Genomic DNA, 7913 nt, shown 5'->3' on the forward strand with positions numbered 1-7913 from the left:
TTCAACTAAAACAACACTTCTTTGAGGCCAACAAATGTGAGCCCGAAGAGATAGGAATTTGGAATCACACATTTTTAGCATTCAGAGATTATTCAAGATAGTTCGAGCACTTTCCGAGGGTTGAACCACCAGGCAAGTACTTATTTCTACCACCTTTCATCTGTAAAAATATTTTAGTGCTAAGACATGTTGCATTGCCAAACTATTTTTGAGAAAAAGCATTTTTACCAATGGGTGCTATATAGAAACAGCCTCAATTTAATCCGGGCTCCTAAATTTTAACGTGAACGTGTAGAAATTACAAAACTATGATTAATAGGTAATTTGTAGAAATCCATTATGTTGATGTTCATTAACTCAAAAAATAGAACGGAATGAGAGGAAATGGTTTTATATTTCTACGACAGGGATTTACATTATCTATGAAAAAGAGTTTCCTGACAAATACCAGACTTGGTTACCAAAATGGTTTTGGAATTTCCTTCTTTACAGCTCTCAAATTAATATAACTTCCTTTTATGGCAGGGTAAGGAGTTTTTGTTGTTGTCCTCGGTTTTTGTTTGTTTGCTGAACAGAGAACAAAATTGTATGACTTCTTAATGTCTCTTGGTCATAATGCTTCAAGAAACAAATTCACAAAATCGACTTCAACTCACTGAAAAATAAGCCCTATTAAACCCTGAAACAGGTGAGGACCAGAACCTCCAGGATTCCCTTCACAGGCGGGGAGGCGGGGGTGGGGGTGGGGGTGAAAATTAAGATTCCACTAACTGCAGCAGGAAGGAAGAGAGGGAAATGGAGGAGGAGGAGGTGATCTATCTAGTTGAGGAAGGAAGAGTGTCACATAAATCTGTTCACCTCACAGTTCTGTCCCGAGCACTGGGCCTCCCCAAATATCAGTTAGGTCAGAAAAAAATAGTGGAACCCCTGCCCACTTCCTTTAAGCATTGTTTTTCAAGGTCTTACAGTACCTTGAGACAACATACAAGCATTATTATTACTAAGTTACTCTTCTAATTTAAATCTCTTTGCCTCAGTTCCTGTTTGCTTTAGGGCTCTGTAATGAGAAAAGCAAACGCTAAGGTTTTGTGAGGTTAAGGGGTTTCCTGAGATTGAGAAGGGACAACTTCATTGCTGCATTAGGCATTTGCCTCGTATTGTCTTCCACTCGCTTCTTGTGCGTAAATCTTGCTTTTCCCCAAACGCTGAACTTCTCCATGATAAAAAACCTTGATAGATATTTTCTTGTGTTGTCTGAGTCTGTGCTGAGCGTGTAGCAACTCACTTGAAGTAGTCAGTCCATTGTTCTGTGGGGAAGGCTGGGGCACCCGCACGTACTTCCTTTGGACGTACCACAAAGCGCTCTGTGAATGAGCAAGTCAGAAAGGGGCCCAGAGCAAGTATTAATTTGGAATATTTTGAATTTTGAATATGGCATTTGCAACACAAAACATGAACATATTTTGGGAAACAAAAATGAAATCACATCTTCGAAGCCACAAGGCGAAACTAGACTGTTACATTAAGAGTTTTTACTTATTCGATGCATATATTTCACACATACGTTGCTAACCATATTACAGGCACTGGTCCAAGCAGTTCGCAAATGTGAACTTATTTAATCCTTATAAGAACCTACAACAATTAAGATAAGAATTATTATTATTTGCATTTTATAATAAAAACTTGAGGCCTAGGAAGGAAACGTGATTTGGCCAAAGTCACAGAACCTTGGTGGAATTTGAGCCTGGGAGGCGTGGTCTGAGTGTCCACGCTCTTGACCGTTATTCTGTTTGCAAGCTAATCAGCTGCGCAGGGGCAGAGAGAGAGAGAAGGAGAGAGGGAGGGGGAGAGCTATGAGAGAGCAAGAAAGAGCAAGACAAGCTGCCATCTTCCATTCTCAATACATTCATTTCCATTTCTGCCCCCAAGTCAATTTTGTCACCTCCTAAGCAAAGTACGGGGCGGGGGGGAAGAGGGGTAAGGATCAGTGAAGCGCACGTCCAATCCTCGGAAGGGCAGCATTTGGAAATGGCCCATATCACTTCTGCTTACATCCACTGCTGTAATGGCACATTACACAGAAGGCTCTCTCCTCTCACCTGGATTCCCGCAACATATCTCTGCTCGAATGACCCTGTAACAAAGACTTTCTTGACCACGCTATCTAAGGTAGTGCCCTTGTCACCCTCTGGTCCCTCATTCTGCTTTATTTTTCATCATAGTACTTACCACTGTCTGACATTACCCTGTATTTTTATCACCTGTCTCCACTCCCCCCTCAGAGCATAAGCACCATATAAACAGGGACTTGTCTCTTGTTTGCTGTTATATTCCTCGTACCTACCTGCTACTCAGTAATATTTGTCGATTGGATGAACGAATGATGAATAAACAATGTGCTAAGGCATCCCCCTGCCTCTGACCTTGACAACAAAACAAGATGGGAAAAAAAGTTTGGTTATCTTAACTGGCACCAGAATTCTTCTCAGGAAGGTAGGAAACTATTTTTTATGATAATAACAATATACCTCTTTGAGGTAAAGGGTAAAACCCAAGAGCCAGTGTTTGAGTAAAATTTCCCTTCATGAAATAGAATGTGGAGGTAAGGAGAAAACGGGAAGGCATAAAACTGGGAAGAGAAGAAGCAATAAGATGTCAGAATCCTCCTGACAGGGACCCTGAAGTTGCATTAACATTCACTACACTCGTGAATGCTTTGTGTAGGCAAGTTCTGTGATGCTGAGGGAAGGGCTGAGGTTCATGACCGGGCAGGTATGGAGTCATACAGAAATGGCACATTGGGAAATGGGAGTCCAAGAGGCAGAGAAGGCCTTGAGAATGCAAAACCTCCAGGATTTCCAAAACTTGCGGCATTCCCTAAATGGCAGCTCAGGGGAGTGAAGTAGAATCTACCTTTTATGTCAACGTTATATATTATTTAGGCTTCATCACTCATTTATACAGGATTCCCTTATATGTTGCTGTATTTCACAGCGACATCACTGATAGGTTATACGGGCACTTTGGTTGGGAGAGATTAGGGTTATGTAAAATTATGCTTTTCATCATTAATATTTCCAGTGAAAGTGAACATTTAATTCCTCTCCATTGCCTCAGCAAAGGGTAAAAGGACCTGCAGGCCTTCTACAAACTACACCTTTGCTTTTATCTGCACCCACTACAAGATGCAGTGCAGAGGGAAGCCGGATATGGTCAAATGATCATTCACCTTCCCCAAAAAAAAGTTAACCTGCCACAGTCTCATGGCAGAAGGTACGTGACTCCTGGCTCAGAGACAAAGACTTTATTATTCAGGGCCCAGGACGCAAATAAATGTCATGTTCGCATCAGTTCCCTTTCCCTCCCCTCTTCAAGTCACACGGGGGTGATGCAGAGAGGCACATCGGTAGATCCTGCACATGTCATGGATTCATAGCCCATGTGAAGAACCTCAAGTTTAGGAAACTCCAATCTTTTATAAAAAGCTACAATCTGGGGCACCCGGCTGGCTCAGTCAGCTGAGCATCCAACTTCAGCTCAGGTCATGATCTCACTGCTCATGGGTTCGAGCCCCGCATCAGGCTCTGTGCTGACAGCTCGGAGCCTGGAGCCTGCTTTGGATTCTGTGTGTGTCTCTATCTGCCCCTCCCCCTCTCGCACTCGGTCTCTTCCTACCCCCCCCCCCAAAAAATAAATAAACTTTAAAAAAAAAGCTACAGTCTGCCTGACCTTTGCCCAAGAATCTGCCCACCCCTTGCTTTATTATACTGGACATTAAATAATCTTACCCTCTGCTCCTTCTCCATCCTCTGCTACTATCTCTGTTTTCCAAAGTTATTCACTCTTCATTCTTGAAAATATAGTCCAGAACAAAAGACTGTCAGTATAGCTGCTCAAAAGACATTCATAAATATAAAAGATCAATGGAGAATTGCTTCTTAGCCAGGAGCTACCCACATAAAGGAGACATCACAAGTATATGGTAGGTGGTAGAAAGAGTTCGAGTTTAGCTCAATGGCTAAAGAATCTCTGATCTCTAAGAATCAGAGATTCTTTAGCCATTGAGGAGAAGGGCTTTCTTTTCTGTGGGATCATCATTCTCGGACTCTTATGGTTGTCACACTAGTAAGACCAAGAATGAAGGATTCTTGGCCTTAAGAGTTTAAATGGAAAAGGCCATATGAGTTTAAATGGAAAAGGCCAACCAAGAAGGCCATTGAGCTGCCTCTGGCACAGAGTTTATGCTAAAAGATTAACCAAACCTTACTGAGTCTGTTGGAGGATTTAGATCCCTAATCATACCCTGTTGTGACTCACAGTACCCCATTCCAGCACCAAACCTAATGTCCATACCCCGTATTTGTCTACCTGCCTAATTTGCTGTCGCACCAATTCTTCTTAAACAGGTCCCTTTCACATGTTCAGATACCTCTAGGAGACTTCTATATGCCATTGTATCAAGTCTATTTTTTTAAGTTTATTTATTTATTTTGAGAGTGAGAGCGTGTACGCTCACGTCGGGGAGGGGCGGAGAGAGAGAATCCCAAGCAGGCTCTGCACTGTCAGAGCTGAGCCCAACACGGGCTCAATCTCACCAATGGAACCATGAAATCATGACCTGAGCAGAAATCAAGAGTCTGACGGTTAACTGACTGAGCCATCCACGCGCCCCTCCATTTTATCAAGGCTAACGTCTCATACCTAATTTCTAAGGAACACATTAGTATGTAATGAGTAGACTTAATTTTTCAAAAATGTCTTCCAAGAGTTGATTGCTAAATGTCACTATTTTCTCCCAGACAGAAATAGGGCTTAACTTAGGTCAACTAAACGGTGAGTGTGGCTACTCAGGGTTACCTCAAATTCTAACCTATCACCAGTGCTTTCCTTTATTGCCTTTGTTTTTCCCTTGTACAAACTTTTGATGCCCTTAGAATTTGTGTCAAAGTCATTATGTACTTCCATGCCATTTTGCACAGGACAGGTCCCCATTACACAGCTCCTCATAGTCGCCATTGCTTATAAAGTTGTACGAGAAAGCAAATTACATCACAACATAAAACTATTCACTTGTGATCACATATAAATATAATTTCCAAAAGATATACTCCAAATCCATAAAGATGATTACTTCTGATAAGAGGTGAAAGCGAATGGGATGAAAATGGTGATGGAAAGGGCCCTCAGCTTTACTCATAACAGAATTTTGAAAGAAGAATGTATTCTTGTTGAGGTGGATTGTTTCCAAAGATGGCTACAACAATCTGTCCCATGAGGCTTAGCCTTTATCCTGGGCCTCTGCTGCTCCTCTCATAGAGAGGGGGTGTCTATTTCCTATCTCCTTGAATCTGAGCTTGGTCTGTGACCTACCTACTTGGACCAATAGAATGCGGTAGAAATGACAAGGGAAGAGTTCCACAACCTAGCCTTGAGAGGTCCTGAAGATTTTGCTTCCACTCCCTGGGAATCCTGAGGCACCATGTAAACAAGTTTGGCTTCCCTACTAGAGAGACTAGAGGGAGAGTCCCTGGAGGCTGAAAGATGGAGGAGAGAGAAATCCCAGCATTCTAGTCAACCCAGCTAAGGAGTCAGACATGTGACTGAGACCATCCTGGGATCCATTACAGGTGAACGAGCGTGTCTAACCAGATGACCCATTCTAACTGTGCCCTGCCACATCAATCACAGAACCACGAGGACATAAAAGTCAATTGTCGTTTTCAGCCACTGAATTTCAGGCTGGTTTGTTACATAGCAATAGACAACTGTTATGTTACTTGTGTTATGCAAAATTACTTTTAAAAAAGTAAGTCCACATGCAAACCTTTCTTCCTATCTAACAAGGAGCCTCTCTCCTCTCCCCACCTCAACTTCATGTGTCTAGTGTTTCCACTCATCTAACTGATGACACCATGTCTAACAATGCAGTGCAAAATCAATGCAAATCAATGCAAAATCAGGGCAAAGTGATTATAATGTGAAACTGAAAATCTTTCAGAATACGTAAGAAATCACGAAGTTGATGAGGGTAATGTTAAAGAAACCCCTGAATCATGGACAACTCCTCTGACAAACGAGAGTCTGCAGCTGGAAATAGTTCACATTTAAAGAAGAAGAAACAAAATCCATGCAGATGATGAAACAATAAGTGCTTCAAAAGGGAGTGTTTTGAATGTCAAAATTTAAGAGAGGCTCTCGGAAAACTGATGAAGCCCTCAAATATTTTTGCAATAATGACCCTTTTTATATTTGTCCACAGAAGTCAAATGGGAAGGGACATTGTATCATGATACTGTATAATTTTGTTAGAAAATCATGCTTCTCAAAGTCAACATTTAAAAAAAAATTTTTTTAATGTTTATTTATTTCTGAGACAGAGAGGGACAGAGCATGAGCGAGGGAGGAGCAGAGAGAGAGGGAGGCACAGAATTGGAAGCAGGCTCCAGGCTCCGAGCTGTCGTCACAGAGCCCGATGAGAGGCTCGAACTCACGGACCTTGAAATCTTGACCTGAGCCAAAGTCGGACGCTTAACTGACTGAGCCACGCAGGCGCCTCTTATTGTCCCAATTTTAAAAGTGGATTTGGGGTACCGATTATCTGAGGAAATTGGGGTCTCTGTAAATATCTTCATCTCCCTAACTAGCAGATGTAGTCTTAGAGAATGCTTTACTAATGTCCCCTGGATAGTTCATCAAACCTAGAACTAAGCAGATAGCGGGGACTCAAAAATTCAATAAATGTGATGACAAATGACCTGCCGATTGATTGGCTGACCTGTAGATTTTGCCACCAAAGAACAGCACTTTTCCATTATCAATCCCTGACCCAGTATGAGCTGGCATTTGTTCCTCTCAAAACTGTTCATAGAAGGCCTATTACAAACTTCCTGCTGAAAGCACTTTCAAAGGCTGGATACATTTAAAACCAATTCAAGCATGTAAAGTCGTTTTAGGAAATAAGCCCCACGTCCCAAGGGCTCAGCTGAGGAGGGCCATGTTTCAGAACAGGTGTGCCACTTGACTGAACAGGAATTTGGAAATGTCAAACATTAGAAGCACTTCAGAAACTCCAACTCAAGCTGCCCGACGTTGCACTTCTGGGCACGTGTCAATAAGTGACTTGCACAGATAGGTATTTGAGAAAATCTCTCAGTGCAGATCCAGAATTAGCTAAACCAAATTGGCATGGTAGGTTCTTAAAGAGACCATACTTTGGCTTGTTTGTTTGTTTTTCCTTTTGCAATTTTACTTCTCCAAAGAAACTCTGTGTTTTAAAAACTAGTCATTCAAGGGGCACCTGGGTGGCTCAGTCGGTTAAGCGTCCGACTTCGGCTCAGGTCACGATCTCACAGTCTGTGAGTTCGAGCCCCGCGTCGGGCTCTGGGCTGATGGCTCAGAGCCTGGAGCCTGCTTCCAATTCTGTGTGTGTCTCTCTCTCTGCCCCTCCCCCATTCATGCTCTGTCTCTCTCTGTCTCAAAAATAAATAAAAACGTTAAAAAATTTTAAAAAAAACCCTAGTCATTCAAAAATTCACCTTCTACTACATGATAACCTTCGGTAACAGCATGACATATTTTAATATTCCTTAAGTTCAGGCACTTGCAACTTATTTTGCACCCCCAACCGCAAGAGTCATAAGAATTGGGCTACTTTCCTTGCTCTTATCAGGGTTACTTCCATCCACCTGAAAATTAAAAATTAACAGTGCAAGCTTGTCTGCAAGTACCTTTTAAACTTGGCCCCTCCCCGTAGGACACCATTCCTTCTGCAGCCCACCAGTCCTTCTAGGGCAAGTGCAAACAATACTTTCCGTTACAATAACTTGTATGCAGGAACACACACACACACACACACACACACACGCACACGAAGCAGTGTTTCATCTGTAGCAAAGCAGCCAGAGAAAAGT

Source organism: Panthera uncia (assembly GCF_023721935.1).
Source record: "Panthera uncia isolate 11264 chromosome C1 unlocalized genomic scaffold, Puncia_PCG_1.0 HiC_scaffold_3, whole genome shotgun sequence".
NCBI lineage: Eukaryota > Metazoa > Chordata > Mammalia > Carnivora > Felidae > Panthera > Panthera uncia.